Below are 19,703 nucleotides of genomic sequence, written 5' to 3'. Positions count from 1 at the left end.
TGATTTCCATACAGAGAATGAGCAGCCATCTACTCCTGCTGCCATGCCTTCCCCACATGAACAGAGAGAACATTCTCCACACCCAGGTTGCTTGTATCACATATGAAGGCATAAGTCACAAACAATCTCCCACACCAGTTTAGAATTGTGATTAATAGAATGATTATTTCTGTAAAGGGCAAAAACTTACAGATGACCATCCCTGACAAAAGCCCTCTGCGGGATCAGGAAAGGAGCCTAGAAGCCAGAAGGGAAACTGGAAGCAAGAGATCAAGCTGAAGGTAAATGTTGAATTTTGAAAGAGAGAGTGAACACACCTAAATGGGCTAGTATCCCAGTTGCTATTGGCTGAAGGTGTGGAAGAAACTCATGCAACACACTTATTTGGATATAGCAAAACAAAAATGTTACTAGAATGTGAGAAAAAAAAACTATTTTAGTTTATTTATTTCAGTCCTTTCAGATACATCACAGAGATAGGATTTCTTCATTCATGAGAGTCACCGATGATTTCCCTTTAAGAAAAACCCCACAAAACTCCCAATAACATCATCAGCATTCAACAACATGTCTATGATTGTTTTGCCTTGCCTTTGCTTGTCAGTAAATGATGCTGCTAGTTAATCTGTGCTAGCAATGCAAATTTCCCTGTAACTAAATAGACAGAATTGACAGGTTATCTTAAACACATCAGGGAGTCACACTACAATGGAATGGGTTAATCATCACCAGTGTGACAGTGACATATTTAAGGTCTTTCGTTTGTCTATAAATCTCAGAATTGTCAACATGACATGTTGTCATACAGATTTCTTAGGGATTTGTCCCACTGGTGGTTTCCTTGGTATGCTTCCATAATTTTTGCCAGATCCAATCAGTTTTCCCATGCATTCTCAGCTCCACATCATTGTGTTCCCCTTATGTTCTATCCAGGCATTTTAGACATCTTGTAACTGTTGCAAGAGTATCTCATGTTCCACCTAAATGATTTGGAGTGTTATTTAGAACGAGTTTTATCTTCCATCCATGAGTTCATTGACTTTCCATGGGCGTAATTCCTGGGACACTGAGCCTAACTCCTGGGGAATTCCTCTAGTTACTTCTCCTTGCTGAGACAGCTTACACTCTCAGTACTACTATGACAGGATTTCTGTAGCAAACATTCTTTTCAAGATGAAAAGAAATTTCAATATTATAATCCATTTGTTTTTATTGTGATTTAAACACATACACACACACAGACACACACACAAGTTAATGCACATACACTGATGATATCAATTTAGTGGGCCATTCTGGGGTTGTCAAGATCATTATATCTTGAGGGGTTCTTAGAGAGCCATGGGGTGATCCCCTCTAGGAACTTGGGCAGGTGAGGAGAGGTTGACTGCACTGTGCCATGTCCATAGGCACTATGGGTGACTTGTCCTACAGTCAGACTGATGACTATCTTGAATATCACCATGGAACTTTTGTATGGCAAATGTTGGAGATCAAGTCAGGGTAAAAATCAGAAAACTAGATGGAGTTTCCAATCTCCAGTTGAATAGCCGACTGATGGAGAATAAGAGCAAGGATGTCAGGAATAAAGCTTGGTCCACACACTGAGACACTGTACCTTAACGAAGGATATTTCAACTAAACCAGTGGCCTCGGAATGAAAGAACATGGGGTCAAAGTGGAAGCTCTGAATGTGGCTGACAATTGGGGCAGACTGAGAAGCCCATGATAATGACACTGGCATTTGTCTGCACTTCATATACAGGCTTTTTTGTGATCCTATTCTATGGGGATGCATACCTTCCTAAATCTGGATGGATGAAGGGTGGGCTTGGACTTCCCACAGGTCAAGGTACCCCGCCCTCAATCTGGATTGTAGTAGGAGTGGAGAGGTTTGGTGAGGGAGTGAGAAGAAAGTGGGAGGAGGAAACGAAGTGGACATTTTGATATTCATTATTATGAAGTAATATAAAAATCAATAGAAGATAATCAATGAAGAGATTGGAGCTAGCAACAAAAAATATTCATGTGAGTTGTTGACTCAGACACCAAAGACTTTATTACAGAAAAAAACTCATAAAGGGATTGAGTTACTTGGCAAAATATGACTCATGTATTTGGGAAGATGAGTGGGGTTTTTATTTTGGGTCTCCAGGGGGCTGTGTGAGCAACATTATAGGACCTGTATGCTGGATATTTCTGTGGGTTAGTAGGGAAGAAACCTGCCTATGAGGGGTTTTATGACATAAGTAGAGCCTTGGTGGTGTCACAAAGCTGTGGTTGGGGGTGGCCACTCTGTTCCACATGAATCACTAGTCTTCTGTGAAGGTGGGCTTACTATCTTCACGGTGGCTGAGGAGGTGAGTTCAGCTCTTGGGCTCCTCAACTGTTCAACAGGATTAGGCTGATGGAGGAAGGTCATTGGCTAATTAAGGAACTGCCTTGGCCCATTTTATTGGTTGAAGGATAGGTGGGAGGAGTAGGCAGAACAGGACACTGGGAGGTAGTGGAAGTGAGCTCAGACTCAAAAGTCCTCCTCTCAGGAGCAGACGCCTGAGAGAGATGCCATGCCCTGCTCCCGGGATGAAGCTCCGACCCAGGATGGACATAGGCTAGAATCTTCCTGGTAAGCGCACATTGGGGTGCCATACACAGATGATAAGAAATGGGCTAAATTAATATGTGAGAATTAGCCTAGAAGAGAATGGTCCAAGCAGTGATTAAATGAATACAGTGTCCGTTTAATTATTTTTCGGGCATAAGCTAGTCGAGCAGGCAGCCGGTGTGCTGGGGACGCAGCCCCGCCGCCCTTATTACTACAGATTGGCGCCCAACATGATGGACTAAACCCACTTAGAAAACCTGAGAAGGCTTAAATATAAGGGAGAGAGAGTTTAACACAAATTTTTGCTGTTTGTTGGTGGCGTGCTATAGAGGGATTTCCTGATTCGGCAACAGTAGCAGAAAAAATGCTGTGTCATTTTAAAGCGCCACTTCTTGGGGCTATGCTGCCATGGCAATCTCTGTCTGGCTCTTGCGGGAGACAGAGCTTTTGAATAGAGCATTTGGAGTAAAGTGCTACGATTTGTTTGATGGCAACTAGACTCGCTGTGTTCTCGGGTCTGCTCTGCTTGTTAGAGGCAAGCATGCACTTTCTTCTAAGAGAAGCTTCCTGACTCAGCTTTAGCTGGAAAGCCTGCAGCTCATTAAGAGGTCCTGCCATGAAACACTTAAATGGTGTTGACGAAAAGCTGAACGCATGCTTTTCGGTTTTCAGCCGTAGCAGGAAAAAAGCTGCGCCGTTTAAAAATGCCAGCTTTCTGGGCTATCCTGGCAGGGCAAACTGACTGTTTGAGGCAGGAGGGCTGGCTACCGAGAGAGGACTTTAGTGTTGTCTGTTGTAGCTCACTTGTTGGCAGGGACCTTGAAATGCCATAGAGTTGTTGTAGTAAACATGGCTACAGCCTGTATATCCACCATGAGGCTGGAAAGCTAAGGAATGGACTGAATCTAGCTGGCAAAGCCACGCCTTTAGTCCTACTGAGATTGCTTGGTAAATTAAAGATTCATGTGGTCAGAAAAAGAGAGATATACAGTAAAGAGAGATTCAAAGACAGAGAAAGTTTCCGAATGGTTTAAAGTGTGTTAAAAATATATGCAGACTAAAAGTTGAAGTTCTTAAAGTAAAAAAAAAACAAAAAAGGAAGAGAGTTGTTGTGTGTGGTAGCACACGCCTTTAATCCCAGTGCCTAGAAGGCAGAGGCAAACAGATCTCTGTGAGTTCAAGGTGTAGTAGCTTACACCTTTAATCCCAATGCCTGGGAGGCAGAGACAGGTGGCTCTCTGAGAGTTCAAAGACAGCCTGGTCTACAGAGTTACTTCAGGTCAAAGATACAGAGAACCTGTCTCAAAAAGTTAAAAATAAAAATAAACAAAATAGAGGTTAAAACAAAGCTGCACAAAGATGGAAAATACACAGAGAATTTTGATACTGTTTGCTATTATGCCCTCTTTGAATTATTTGAATGCTGAGGAAGGAGAAACAGCTGCTAAAAGATATTTGTTTATAAATGCTGCTGAACTAATCCAACATAGATATTTTGAATTTGGATCTAAGGATATGATACTTTGGAAAAGAGATTCTTCTTTTGTTTTCACAGAGGATGAGACGCTGTTCATTTCTTCTAATCCGATTTGGTATGATTGACCATGCCCTCCTGAAGGGTTGTTGTGAACATCTTCAGAAAATTGCTTCGCTCAACTGCCAAGTGAGGTGAAACTAGCACACAGGTTATACCATGAAAGACCTAATTAACGACGCCCCCATTCAGCAGGAAGCAGTTTGGAGAGAAATAAGTGCGCCCATATTCCCAAATAATGTTTATAAACGTTCTTTTACATTTTAAGGGGGATATGATATAGATATGAATAATTTACATTAGTATAGATTTTGCTTTATTGATAGAGATTTAAGGTCAATTTTGTTATATGTATAAGTGTTTCTGATTTTGATTAAGGTATTGTGATTGTGTAGTTCATTTAAATATGTACTGTATAATTAAGAAGTATAGGTTGTTAATGGATAATCATCAATAATAGTAAAGCTTGTAGTCATGTTAGTTAGATTTTCTAGATATATAGAGATATATTTTAGATAGACATTCTTCATGTCTTTCAAAGATTACAGAATAGGACATTTAATGTTTTAATAACTGAGGACTTTTCATGACAATGAGACACTCTGCTCCTGGCAGCACCAATGTACGTCAAGAGGAAGATGGGCATCGAAGAGGCACCTTATGGAGTTTGATAGCCATTTGTGCAAGAAACTGTTCTTGCCTGGACTATTGCATAAACTGGACACAGAGAACCCGCAGAGAGAGGACTACTGAACTTGCCTAAGGTGAGATGATCTTTCGGGGTTCCTGATTCATGAAAGAGTCTGCGAGACATTCTGCAGGACACAACAGATAGTGACTGAACTGACTTTGAATTTTCCTGCTTTATGGAAATGTATGCTGGATACCATGGGCCTGAAGGCTGAAGATGGATGCCCCAACGGTACAGAGGAACTTTGAGTGACTGTCCAGGCAGCGAGATGTCTCTCTCATTTCTAGAGTATTAAAAGTTGCTTTTTTCTTGTTTGATTAGGTAGTATTGTATCTTTCTGGAGTCTTTGATGGAGTTACGAATAGTATTATAGTTATAGTTTTTCTTAGTTATGATAAAGATTGTTGTAACTTTTACTTGATAACTGTTTTGTTATATGTAATTTTTCTATGTTAAAGTTAAAGCCTTTTTTTGTTTAAAAAGAAAAAGGGGAAGAGATGGAGGAAGGTCATTGGCTAATAAAGGAACTGACTTGGCCCATTTTATTGGTTGAAAGATAGGTGGGAGGAGTAGGCAGAACAGGACGCTGGGAGGAAGAGGAAGTGAGCTCAGACTCAAAAGCTCTCCTCTCAGGAGCAGACGCCTGAGAGAGATGCCATGCCCCGCTCCCGGGATGAAACTCAGACCCAGGATGGACATAGGCTAGAATCTTCCTGGTAAGCGCACCTTGGGGTGCCATACACAGATGATTAGAAATGGGATAAATTAATATGTGAGAATTAGCCTAGAAGAGAATGGGGCAAGCAGTGATTAAATGAATACAGTGTCCGTTTAATTATTTTGGGATATAAGCTAGTCAAGCAGGCAGCCAGTGTGCTGGGAACGCAGCCTCGCTGCCCTTATTACTTCATTAGGCAGCTGAACATTTCGAAAAGATGGAATCTGGAGAGCCAAGACATTTTCTTTTGGTAAATATGTTTAGGAAGCAACTGGGACCTCTGTCATCCCAGAAAGGTTTCCTTCAAATATCCCGTGAGTCTAAAATTTATGTTGTTAACAGCTTCTATATTTGATAGCTGTGGGGACGGTGAATGCCAGGTATTCTTCCCACTTTATCTTTGCTATCAATGTCCAATCCATCAGTCCACTAAAGTGGCAAAGATCCTCTTTGTCCATATGTGTTTTAAAAGATATTAATTATTTCTAAATGGTGCTGTTGCCCAGATTAATGAGTCTTTACTTTTGCAGTTTGTCTCACAAAACTCACTTTTCTAATGAAGACACAGGATGGCTTTATGTCATAAACCTGTGTCTGGATCAGGAGACACAATACATAGAACCAGTGGACTGGAGTGCCATGACCTTGGGCAGGTGGTTTTGGATCAACCACCTAACTAACAGCTTGAGTGTGAAGGAGAGAAGTGGCTGTCCTTCGAATTCTTTGCCATCTGTTCAGATTTTTCTTTCTCACTTTGGGCATAGGCATCCAGTCTCCTCTCATTGACACAGTCAGTCTGGAATTAGGTTTCTCAGTAGAGGTCCATTGCCTTTGGGCAGCAGGAATATGTCTCTGATACACATATACTGAGCTGTAGACAATAGTTTGATAATTTTCCTATGAATTTCTTAAGACCAAATTACATTTAGGCAGCCCAAATCTATTCAGCACTGCCTTTATCACCTTCCCCAAAGAACTTCCAGAAAAGAATCTTGACATCGCATCCTCCCCTTCTTAACCTTGCAGGCACTTATGGTGTAGGAAACCACTTTGTGTCTGATTGAAACTGAAGAATTCTTCCCAGGCAGAGATTGGCAGCTATGAAGCCCAAGCACAGAAAGAGAGCCAAGAGACAGTGGAACAGGAGTGTTGTGGCCTATCTCAGTAAATCTACCACCATGATAACAATGCCTCTTAGTATGAGATGCATGCCACCTCTCCAGAAGAAGAATGGGCCAACTCTCCAGAAGCAAAAACTGAGTAAGCCTTTTGAGGCCCTGGAGAATATTGTTGGCTGCCGAATTTCTCATGGCTGGAAGGAAGCCAATGAACCAGTCACCCAGTGGAAAGCCATCATTCTAGATCAACTGCCAACATATCCCTCTCTCTATTTGTTGAAATATGATGGGATTGATTGTGTCTATGGCTTGGAGCTTCACAGCGATGAAAGGATTTTAAACCTTAAGATCCTGCCTAATAATGTGCCATTTCCTCAGGTGACAGACACTCATCTGTCAAACACCATAGTTGGCAGAGCAGTGAAACATACATTCACGGGCACAAATGGCTCTAAGGAAGACTGGAATGGGATGGTCCTAGAGGAGGTGCCAATCATGAAGACCTGGTTCTATATTACCTACAAGAAAGATCCGGTCTTGTACATTTACCACCTCCTGGATGACTACCTTGAAGGCAACCTCCACATCATGCCAGGCTCTAAGGAGGAGTGCAGTGTCATGGTCCCAGATGAGGTGCAGACCAGGATGACCTGTTTCTACATTGTCAAGGAGAATGATCCAGTCCTGTACCTTTACCACCATCTTGATGACTCCATTGAAGGCAACGTCCACATCATGCCTGAATGTCCTCCAGTAGAGGTGACTTTGGAATTAGGCAGGGATTCCTTGGCAGGCAAAATTGTGCAGTACAACAAAAGGATAGAACCCAAGAGATAGGTAAAATTATTTGCCAAGTTCCCACCAAACCTTCTGTGTGTTTCATCAAGTTTAATAATGACTTCCATATCTATGTCTATGATTTGGTGAAGATCAGTTAAAGTGAAATTCTCAAATTTTGAGGGGCACACTTAAAACTGTGTTTTGGGAATGTGTTTTTTTTTTCAGAGATACCTCAGGTCTTCTATTAATCCTGGTATTTTTTCCAATGGAATATTCTTGCTCGAAAAATAAAAATTTGTGAACATGTTGTGTTCTTTGGTGAATGATGGATTGTGTTTGGTGGATGGGACATCACAGAAATACATGCCTCAAAACAAAGCAGGATTTATAGTCTTTCCCCTTGGAGAGGATGGACTGGGGATGCTTGGTGTGGTAAAGGACAAGATGGCTGTCTAGGAAGTAGTAGAGAGGGGACAAAAAGTTGTAGGATCTCGGGGCGGAATAAAGCTTGAGGGAAAAACATGTCAAATGGAAAGATGTGACAGATATCAGAGTGAGGTATTGGGACTTTAGAGGATAAAGAGTGGATTAATCAGGAAGGGACACAAATGTATACTCAAAATCAGAGAAAATTAGGTTTCATTTGATGAATAGTTTAATTCGTACTGGCTGTAAGTCACTGGATGTTTGATCTCCACTGGAGCATGTTGAGTGACCAGGAGCCTCCTGTTTAGAAAAAAGTGTCTCCTCCAAGTTGCTCTTCTGCAGTGGGATGGACGGCAAGCTACCTACTTCCTTTTGTCAGAATTCTTTCTGCCACCTACTTTGTCATGCCTGGATTGGGTATGCCTTGAACTCTCATAGGTCCTTTGCATGCCATCCAACCCTTGTGAGTTCATTTAAATAATTGCCCTGCCATATTGGAAAACAGTGTTCCCTTTCATTGATCATGTTCTGTAGGACTTGGGCTATAAAACTCATCGACAGACGCACCCACACACAGGATAAACATGTACACATCGATGCCCACTAATGTGTGACATGCACACATATGATGAGTGCCATCAAATCAGTAAACGAGGGAATCCCTGATGCTAGGTGTAGTGTGGCAAAGACCCCACAAACCCATCAGACCCTCAAATACCAGTATGGTATTGATGTCTGACTCCCATCATGTTAGGATCCTGCCATCCTGTAACGGGGCGATTTTTGCTTCCTTCATCTTCACAAACTTGGTTAAAATGTTAGAGTTGTCAAACTGCCAGTTCGGGTCCATCATGAAGATCAGCTGTCCCAGGTCAGGTGATTTGGCTATAATTTGTGTGAGAACTTGTACCAGGGCATTCTGGTACACCCTCAACTCTTGTTCTCCCTGTCCTCATCATCACTCTTGTTGCTGGGCTTGGAGCACAAAGAATACAAAATGGAAGAACCCTCCTCCTCCAGTGGAAAACAATGTCCATCTTTCATTTGACCTGACTCTCACAGGGAATGCAGCACATTTTATCCTTCTTGGTCTCCTCATTCATTGGTTCCCTCATCTTTCCAATGAATGATAGAATTCATCCATTCTTCCATATCTCTCTCTCTCTCTCTCTCTCTCTCTCTCTCTCTCTCTCTCTCTCTCTCTCTCTCTCTCTCTCTCTTCTTCCTTCCCTTCTTGCATTTCCCCCTTTATCGTAGTAATTTGAGCAGCCGGGCTGCGTTCCCAGCTCCATGGATGCCTAGCTAGCTTATGCCCCGAAATAACAACACAAAAACTGTATTCTTTTAAACACTCCCTGGCCCATTATTTTCAGCCTCTTAACCCATTTCTAATAATATATGTTGCAGCACGTGGTGTGCTTACCAGGAAAGACTCAGCATGTCTGACCTGGTGGCTGGCTGCATCACCATCTGCCTCAGAGAGCAGAGCTACCCTGTCTGCCCGGGAGAGGGATAACATGGCGTCTCTAAGCTCACTTCCTATTCCTCCCAGCACTCTGTTATATTTACTCCACCCAACTATTTTCTAACCTATCAGGGCAAACAGTTTCTTCATTTAATTAACCAATGACCTATCCTCCATCATTTCCCCTATTTCTGTTTAAACAAGAAAGGAATCTTTAACTTTAACATAGGAATATAACACATAACAAAACAGAACAGTTATCAAGCAAGAATGTCAGTCACAATATTTATATCTATTTTATCTTAAATCATAATATTTGAAATCTATAACTATCTATCTATTTTCAACTCCATCAAAGTCTCCAGAAGAATACAATATTCCCTAAGCAAACAAGAAGTAAGCCATTATCAAAGCCTAGAAATGACAGAGACATCTCACTGCCTGGTCAGTCACCCAAAGTTCCACTGTACCATTAGGGTATCCATCCTCAGCCTACAGGCCCACAGACATTTCCACAAAGCAGAAAATTTCAAAGGCAGTCACTATCTGCTTGTCTTGAAGAATGTCTTGCAGACTCTTTCGTGAATCAGGAATACCAAAAGACCATCTCACCTTTAGGCAAGTTCAGGAGTCCTCTCTCTGCGTGTTCTGTGTGTCCAGTTTATGCAATCGTCCAGGTAAGAGCAGTTTCTTGCCCAAATAGCTATAAGACTCCATAAGGATCCTCGTTGATGCCCACCTTCTTCCTGAAGTAGATTGTTGCTGCCAGGAGCAGAGTGTCTCATTGTCACAAAACCCTAAGGTATAAAAACATTAAATAGCATATTTCGTAGACTAAGAAAGATATGAAGAATGCCTATCTAACTGAAATATATATCTATATAGCTAGAAATCTAACTAACATGACTACAAACGTGACAATTATTAATGATTATCCATGAACAACCTATATACATTACATTTTTAAGTGAACTACACAATCACAATACCTTAATAAAGATCAAATATGCATATACATATAAGAAAATTGACCTTAAATCTCTACCAATATTGCAAAATCTATACTAATGCAAATTATTCATATCTATATTACATCCCCCTTTAAATATAAAAGAACATTTATAAAGCATATTTGGGGACATGGGTCTGTTTTTTTCTCTCCAAACTCCTTCCTGTTGAATGGGGGCATCATTAATTAGATGTTTCATGGTATAACCTGTGTGCTAGTTTCATCTCAGTTGGCAGTTGAGCGAAGCAGTGTTTCAAAGATGTTCACAGCAACCTTTCAGGAGGGCGTGGTCCTTCATACCGTGTTGGGATAGACGCAATCCACAGACTCTCACCCTCCGTGAAAACAAAATAAGAAACTCCTTTCCAATGCATCATGTCCTTAGATCTAAATTTCAAAGTCAAGGCATTTTCAAAGTATCTATGTTGGATTAGTTCAGAAGCATTTATAAACAAATATCTTTTAGCAGCTATTACTCCTTCCTCAGAATTCAGACGATTCAAACAGAGCATAATAGCATTCAATATCAAAATTCTCTGTGTATTTTCCATCATTGTGAGCTTCAATTTAAGCTCTATTTTGTTTTTTTTCCATTATCCTTGGCTTCTCAGCAGCCCTCATTGTCCACCTTATTCAGAGAGTCCGGTTTTATCCCCTGCTTTTTCAGTCACAGTCCAGCTGGCCTTGGTGAGCTCCCAATAGATCAGCCCCACTGTCTCCGTGGGTGGGTGCACCCCTCTTGGTCCTGACTTCCTTGCTCATCTTCTCCCTCCTTCTGTTTCTCATTGGGACTTTGGGAGCTCAGTCCAGTACTCCAGTGTGGATCTCTGTCTCTTTCTCCATCCATCGCCAGATGAAGGTTCTATGGTGATATGCAAAATATCCATCAGTATGGCTATAGGATACGATCATTTCAGGTTCCCTATCTTCAGCTGCCCCAGGAACTAACTGGGGACCTCGCCTTGGGCACCTGGAAGCCCCTCTAGGTCCAAGTCTCTTCCCAACCCTAAGATGGCTCCCTTAATTAAGATATGTGCTTCCCTGCTCCCCTATCCAACCTTCCTTTATCCCAATTATCCTGTTGCCCCAAGTTCTCCCCATCCTACCATTCTCACTTTTCTCTCCCCTCCCTTCATCCCCCTACCCGTCCACCCTTAATTCCCGATTTTTGCCTGGCAATATTGTCTACTTCCCCTACCCAAAGGATAGCTATATATTTTTCTTTGTGTTCACCTTCTTATTTAGATTCTTTAGAATATCAAATTATAGACTCACTGACCTTTATTTAAGTCTAGAAACCAATTATGAGTGAGTACATCCCATGTTCATCAGGATACTCAGGATAGTATTTTCTATTTCCATCCAATTCCATGCAAAATTTAGAATTCATTGTTTTTTACCGCTGAGTAGTACTCTAATGTGTAGATATTCCACACTTTCTTCATCCATTCTTCCATTGAAGGACATCTAGGTTGTTTCCAGGTTCTGGCTATTAAAATAATGCTGCTATGAACATAGTTGAACAAATGCCCTTTTCAGATGATCGGGCATCTCTTGGGTATATTCCTAAGAGTGGTATTGTGGGGTCCAGGGGTAGGTTGATCCCGAATTTCCTGAGAAACCGAAACACTGCTTTCCAAAGTGGTTGCACAATTTTGCATTCCCACCAGCAATGGATGAGGGAACTCATTCCTCCACAACCTCTCCAGCAGAGGCTATCATTGGTGCTTTTGATTTTAGCCAATCTGACAGGTGTAAGATGATATCTCATAGTTGTTTTGATTTGCATTTCCCTGATTGCTAAGGAGGTTGAGCATGACCTTAAGTGTCTCTTGGCCATTTGAAGTTCTTCTGTTGAGAATTCTATGTTCAGATCAGTGCCCCATTTTTTAATTGGGTTAATTAGCATTTTAAAGTCTAGTTTCTTGAGTTCTTTATATATTTTGGAGATCAGACCTTTGTCTATTGCAGGGTTGGTGAAGATCTTCTCCCAGTCAGTAGGTTGCTTTATTGTCCTAGTGACAGTATCCTTTGCTTTACAGAAGGTTCTCAGTTTCAGTAGGTACCATTTATTCAATGTTGCCCTTAATGTCTGTGCTTCTGTGGTTATAAATAGGAAGCGATCGCCTGTGCCCATCTGTTCTAGGGTACATCCCAATTTCTCTTCTATCAGGTTCAGTGTGCTTGGACTGATATTGAGGTCTTTGATCCATTTGGACTTGAGTTGTGTGCATGGAAATAGATATGGGTCAATTTTCATTCTTCTACAGGTTGACATCCAGTTGTGCCAGCACCATTTGTTGAAGATGCTGTCTTTCTTCCATTGTATACTTTTAGCTCCTTTATCGAAAATGAGGTGTTCATAGGTTTGTGGTTTAAAATCTGGGTCTTCTATACGATTCCATTGGTCGACTTCTCTGTTTTTATACCAATACCAAGCTGTTTTCAATACTGTAGCTCTGTATTAGAGTTTGAAGTCAGGGATGGTAATGCCTCCAGACAATCCTTTATTGTATAGGATTGTTTTGGCTATCCTGGGTTTTTGGTTTTTCCATATAAAGTTGATTATTGTCCTCTCAAGATTTGTGAAGAATTTTGATGGGACTTTGATGGGCATTGCATTGAATCTATAAATTGCCTTTGGTAGAATTGCCATTTTTACTATGTTGATCCTCCCTATCCAAGAGCAAGGGAGATCTTTCCACTTTCTGGTATCCTCTTCAATTTCTTTCTTCAATTCCTTAAAGTTCTTCTCAAATAGATCTTTCACTTACTTGGTTAGAGTTACCACAAGATATTTTATGCTATTTTTGGCAATCGTGCAAGGTGATGTTTCTCTGATTTCCCTCTCTGCTTCCATATCCTTTGTGTATAGGAGGGCGATTGATTATTTGGAGTTGATCTTGTATCATGCCACATTACTAAATGTGTTTATCAGCTGCAAAAGTTCTTTTGTGGAGTTTTTGGAGTCGCTTATGTACACTATCATATCATCTGCAAATAATGAAAGTTTAATCTCTTCCTTCCCAATTCTAATCCCCTTGATCCCCTTATGTTGTCTTATTGCAATTGCTAAAACTTCAAGCACTATATTAAAAAGGTATGGAGAAAGTGGACAGCCTTGCCATGTTCCTGATTTTAGTGGGATGGGTTTGAGTTTCTCTCCAGGTAGTTTGATGTTAGCTGTCGGTTTGCTGTAAACAGCTTTTATTATATTTAGGTATGACCCTTGTATCCCTAATCTCTCCAAGACTTTTATCATAAAAGGATGTTGAATTTTGTCAAAAGCTTTTTCAGCATCTAATGAAATGATCATATGTTTTTTTTTCTTTAAGTTTCTTTATATGATGGATTACATTGATAGATTTTCGTATGTTGAACCAGCCCTGCATCTCAGGAATGAAGCCTACTTTATCAAAATGGGTATTTTTTCTAATATGTTCATGGATAAAGTTTGCCAGCATTTTGTTGAGGATTTTTGTGTCAATGTTCATGAGTGAGATTGGCGTGTAATTCTCTTTCTTGGTTGAGTCTCTGTGTAGTTTTGGTATCAGGGTAACTGTAGCTTCATAAAAGGAATTTGGCAATGAGTCTTCTGTTTCTATAATGTGAAATACATTAAGGAGTATTCGTATCAGCTCTTCTAGGAAGTTTGTTTGGCAATTGATGGAGATCAAGTCAGGGTAAAAATCAGAAAACTAGATGGAGCTTCCAAGCTCCAGTTGAATAGCCGACTGATGGAGAATAAGAGCAAGGATGTCAGGAATAAAATGGCTTGGTCCACACACTGAGACACTGTGCCTGAACGAAGGGGATTTCCACTAAACCAGTGGCCTGGGAATGAAAGAACATGGGATCAAACTGGATGCTCTGAATGAGGATGAAAATTGGGGCAGACTGAGAAGCCAATGATAATGGCACTGGCATTTGTCTGCACTTCATATACAGGCTTTTTTGTGATCCTATTCTATGTGAATGCATACCTTCCTAAATCTCGATGGATGAAGGGTGGGCTTGGACTTACCACAGGTCAAGGCACCCTGCCCTCTATTTAGAATGGAGTTGGAGTAAAGCGGTTTGATGGAGGAGAGAGAAGAAAGTGGGAGGAGGAAAGGTAATGGAAATTTTGATATTTATTATTTATGAAGTAAAAATCAATAGAAGATAACCAATGAAGAGATTGGAGCTAGGAAAAAAAAAACATTCATGTGAGATGTTGACTCAGACACCAAAGACATTTTACAGAATAAAACACATAAAAGGATTGAGTTACTTGGCAAAATATGACTCATATATTTGGGAAGATGAGTGGGGTTTTTTTGGGGTCTCAGGGGGTTTTATGAGCAGCATTATAGGACCTGTATGCTGGGTATTTCTGTGGGTTAGTAGGGAAGAAACCTGCCTATGAGGGGTTTTATGTCATAAGTAGAGCCTTTTTCTACCGTGTTCCCTTTCATTCATAATGTTCTGTAGGACTTGGGCTAGAAAACTAATGAACAGACTCACCCACACACAGGATAAACATAAACAAATTGATGCATACTGGTTTGTGACATGTAAACATATGATGTATGCTCTGAACTCCATAAAATCAGTTAACTAGGGAATCTATGATGTGAAGTGGAGTGTGACAAAGACCCCACAAACCCATCAGAACCTAATATACCAGTATGGTATTGATATCTGACTTCCATCATGTAAGGATCCTGCCATACTGTAAAGTGGCGATTTTTCGTTGTTCGTCTTCACAAAGTTAATTAAAATATTAGAGTTTTCAACCTGCCAGTTAGGGTCCAGCATGTAGATCAGCTTTCCCATGTCAGGTGATTTGGCTACAATTTAGGTGAAAACTTATACCAGGTTATGATGGTACACCCTCCCCCTTCTTCTCCCTGTCCTCATCGTCACTCTCATGTGTGGGCCTGGAGCACAAAGAAGGCAAAATGGAATAAGCCTCCTCTTTAGTGGAAAACCTTGTCAATCCTCAATTTGGCCTGACTCTCAAAGGGGATGCAGCACATTTTATCCTACTTGGTCTCCTCATTCATTGCTTCACTCATTTATCCAAAGAATGATTGAATTCATCCATTCTTCCATGTCTCTCTCTCTTCTTCCTTACCTTCTTCCATTTCCCCGTTTATTGTAGTAACTTGAGCAGCGGGGCTGCATCCCCAGCACCATGGCTGCCTCGCTAGCTAATGCCCTGAAATAACAACACAAAAACTGTATTCTATTAAACGCTGCCTGGCCCATTATTTTCAGCCTCTCAATGCATTTCTAATAATGTATGAAGCACCACGAGGTGACAGTAAAAATTCAGCATGTCTGACCTGATGGCTGGCTGTATTGCCATCTGCCTCAGAGAGCAGAGCTATAGCGTCTGCCCGAGTAGGGGAGCATGGCATCTCTGAGCTCACTGCCCATGCAAGGTGATTTGTTGAGATTCCGTCTCAATTGCCATTGGCTCCATTAGATATGTGCTCAACAATTTAGAAAGCCCTGTCTGTGGTGATGACATTACTTGTGTCTTGAAGAGGAGGACACACTCATGGTCATCTGCTGCTCTCACCCATCTAAATGCATCTCACCTTAGCAGAGACTGATTTTGTTTTATCATAAAAAGAATTCCACTTTACTGCCTTAAAGAAAAACTTAATGAAGATCAGTCAAAAAGAATGGGAAACAAGTCAAAGGTGGTTACCAGGTGGAGTGGATTTCCGAAAATAAACTGTATATTCAGAGTATCCCTTTAGAATCTCCTTTTTAATATCATCCTGCATCTGGAAGGCCACACAGCTCTCTATTAAGCCATATTTATATATATTTTCAGGGAAAAAGGTTGCATACAGAAAATATACACAGGATCTGGAATATGGTTTCTTTCTTCTCTGTTATGCTTGAAAAACTATTTTATGTTTCATTTTATTTGAAGCACAAAATATAAGATTAACTGTATTAAAATGAACACTTGATTGGTAATATAGAAAAATTTTTCTTTATGTTTTTACAATATAATTCTTCTGTGGTTCGTTAGTGTCTGCTTATCATCTATTGCCCCAACATGATTAGTTAAAGTTTAACATCAGGATGTATGTAATGTAGAATGGTGTCTAATGGGGTTCAACCTGGTGGTGTCAATTGCCTTTTCTGGTCACAGAAGGTATTCGTGAGAAATAAGGACACTCTTTAACAATTCATTATGTGATTATATTTTTCATTTTTCAGAGAAAGTAAGCTTGACACCTCTAACAAGTGAGGTCTAATATTTGCTTGTCCAATAAGAATATCCCAATTTGGTGGTCACAGGAAGAAAATTGTAGACCTTCTGGGTCAAAGGTATGGCATACCAATATTCAGGCAAAGCTTGAAAATACCAGTGGAACCTTGGCTATCAGGTTTTTTTTTTTGAAATTCTCTTGGCAAAAAATGAGCTTCCTGGGGCAGAATGGGAATTTCCAAGTATCATTACCTCCTGGAAGGGTCAATGGAGCTCTTATAACCACAGAGGCAATATTGCTCAGAGATGGATATCTGTATCACCCTTTATTAACATGGGAAAGATTGATGTTACATATTTTCTAAGCCCACCCTTATCTGGAACACAACTCCTTTGAATTACATTTTAAAATGCTTTACTTCAATAGACCTCTGTGTAGGACAGGACAAAAAAGAGGCTCCATAGGAACAAAGTCTTTTTATCCTCTCTTCTGGACAGCATACAGTAGTCCATCCACCCTGGAGAGCCACTTCTTCCCTCTCCTCCCACAACTTTCATTATCAAATCATACATTGGTTCTTCCTCATGATAACTGCATACAGTATCTCTGCCCCAGCAAATTCATTGTGCTTATCCCTTCTTAGACCCTGGTCAAAACTGCTCTTTCTCTCATGTAAGAACCTTCTACTTCACGTAATGCTTCTCCTTCTCACACTCTCTCTCTCTCCTTTGGTTCTGCTTAGTGTTGCTATGCCATCCTTGTTTCACTTGGTCTCAGAGCTGGCAAGCTCATTCTACCCCCATGAAGACTTAAGCCAGTTTTATCCTAAAGCAAATTTCCTTGCACAAAGAATGTTTGAGTTGGTCGGTGGTGACACACCCTTTTAATCCCAGCACCCTGGGTGCAGAGGCAGGACGATCTCTGGGAGTTCAAGGCAAGTCTGGTCTACAAGAGCTAGTTCCGGGACAGGAACCAAAGCTAAAGAAAAAACCCTGTTTCAAAAAAAAAAAAGTAATGTTTAAATTCAGAGATGAAAGCTGTCCTCGGCTTTCCCAAGAATGAACCAGAGAGTATCAGAAAGATTTTCTTAGTCATAAAATGTTGTCTGTGTTTTATTCATCTTATTTCTGAATAAGTCACCTATAGCATAATTCTTACCTCAGGGAAATTGCAGAAGAAAGGGTTAGCATATATAAAACCTAGAAGATAACATAAAATGTTCTGAAAAGTATTCTCTAGCTACATTGGAAGCTAGAGATGGAATGGCCTATTTGAAGATAACTTGAAGAATGAGAAGATATGAGGCTTTCTGGTAAATCATAGGCAGTAGAATGAAACTTCTTTGGTCACATCACAGTGGTATGTGGCCCAAGTATATTTACCTAGAGAGTGTACTCCCATATATTCAGAAGATCTGGGAACACTTTTTTATGTTGGTGGGCTGTACCTCTATATTAGAGCAGGCAGGTCTGAAACCGTTTTTCAGAAGACAATACCACGGAGTATAATTGGGTGAGGGAATAATCTAAAAGCAACTTCAGGAAGAAAAAGAGGACACTCTCAAAATTCTCTAGGTAGGTGGACCATATCCATGATTGTGGAGTTTCCTCTGTGTTCTGTGAATATGATAAATAAATAAAAAACAATACTGTTTTGGACCTCTAGAAAGGCAGAACTTAGGTAGACACGGAAAGCTTAAGTGGTCAGGAGAATTCCTGCTTCCACTTTAGGAGCAGGTGAAAGAGCTAAGAATCTCTAGCTTAGAAGGAGGAGTCAGATGCTTCTTAAGAACGGGTGGAATAATCTCAGCATCCCTAGGTCATATTTCTATGAGCTTATTGGCCAGAAGCTAAAACTTGAATGATACCCTGTGAAAGAGAGGAAGTCCCAGGCCCTTACTTCTTCATCGGCACCAAACTTGAAATCACACTCTATAATACATATTTTCTGAATGTGCACGTCAGGCATGTCAGAAGTCGTAGAAGTCTGTGACTCAGTTTCTTCATCTGATTTAGGTCCATCCACAAATTCCTCTTCATGTAGGATAGGAAATTTCTGTCAAAGGGGCTAGAGTGAAGACATTAATCTGTGTTATACTCAGCTTGCGGTTGTGTTCAGGGACCTCGGTCCAGAGAGCTGAGATCTATTGAGTCAGAACAGCACTATATAGGCCACCCAAATTAGAAGTTATAGGTATGAAATCAAATGAAAATTACCTTGATCACACATTGCAGGCCTGAGGCACTCTTTATTGATGTGAATCTAACTCTCACTAAGTAAGATAGAATGAAGCCTTGGTGATTTGGACAGAAATAAAAGGACAATTACAATCTTCCTCAAAAATATAATGTGGCTGAATTCATGGGAATAATGAGATATATTAATGCACTCTGGCCAGAACTAGAACTTATGAGACATTTGTGCACAGGTAAGGTCTACACCATTTTGTCAGAGATGTGAAGTCTATGGCAATGTGCAATAAAACAGGAATGGCAATTTTCCATCAAGTGTAAAATAAGCACCTTGTAGAGCAGAGGAATGTCTTGTCGGGGCTAATCAGCTTCCAAATGTTTTTCAGTATTGAGAATATCCATTGTGAGCTTGTGAAATGCTGGGAAGTAATCAATGCATATTTTCCAAGTGGATGGATGATGGTTTTCTGTGTAAGAAGCCATTGGTCAGATAAGAAATTCCCATATTTATAGATGAAAGAAAGTCTGAAGAATCCTAGAAAGTTGGATATATACCAGACATAAATTATCAAGAGAACAAGATCTATAGGCCGCATTGTAGAGGTGGTAGACCTGAGTCATTTTTGTGCAAAATAGTGTATATTTCATGCCATCTTGGTCTTTGTGAGTAAGCTCTATTTCACCATAGATAGAGTGGAAACACACATATTTCCAAAGAGTGTATGATGCTATATTATTCTGAGTAAGACATTCTTATTCTCTATGAAAGCAAGGCATTTTCAGACTTCTGAAAAGACGACAGGAATTTGAGGACCCTGGGAAAAAAAACAAGGATAATGATGATGGTAACAGGTGATGTACTGGAGGTGAAACATATTTTAGTAAAAGGGGAGAAGGTCTTGCCATCCTTCATCAAGAAATAAATGATTGGATGCATGTTAAGTGAC

At 40.5% G+C, this 19,703-nt stretch overlaps 1 pseudogene; it reads left to right on the top strand.

Moving 5' to 3' along the window:
- Nucleotides 1–6,825: 6,825 nt before the first annotated feature.
- LOC121443874 lies at nucleotides 6,826–7,604 on the top strand (annotated as a pseudogene).
- Nucleotides 7,605–19,703: the final 12,099 nt, after the last annotated feature.

Source organism: Microtus oregoni, unplaced genomic scaffold (assembly GCF_018167655.1).
Source record: "Microtus oregoni isolate MIOR12 unplaced genomic scaffold, Mior012 000113F_ref0000058, whole genome shotgun sequence".
NCBI lineage: Eukaryota > Metazoa > Chordata > Mammalia > Rodentia > Cricetidae > Microtus > Microtus oregoni.
The sequence above is the reverse complement of the archived record's forward strand: the minus strand, read 5'-3'. Positions and strand labels throughout refer to the sequence as shown.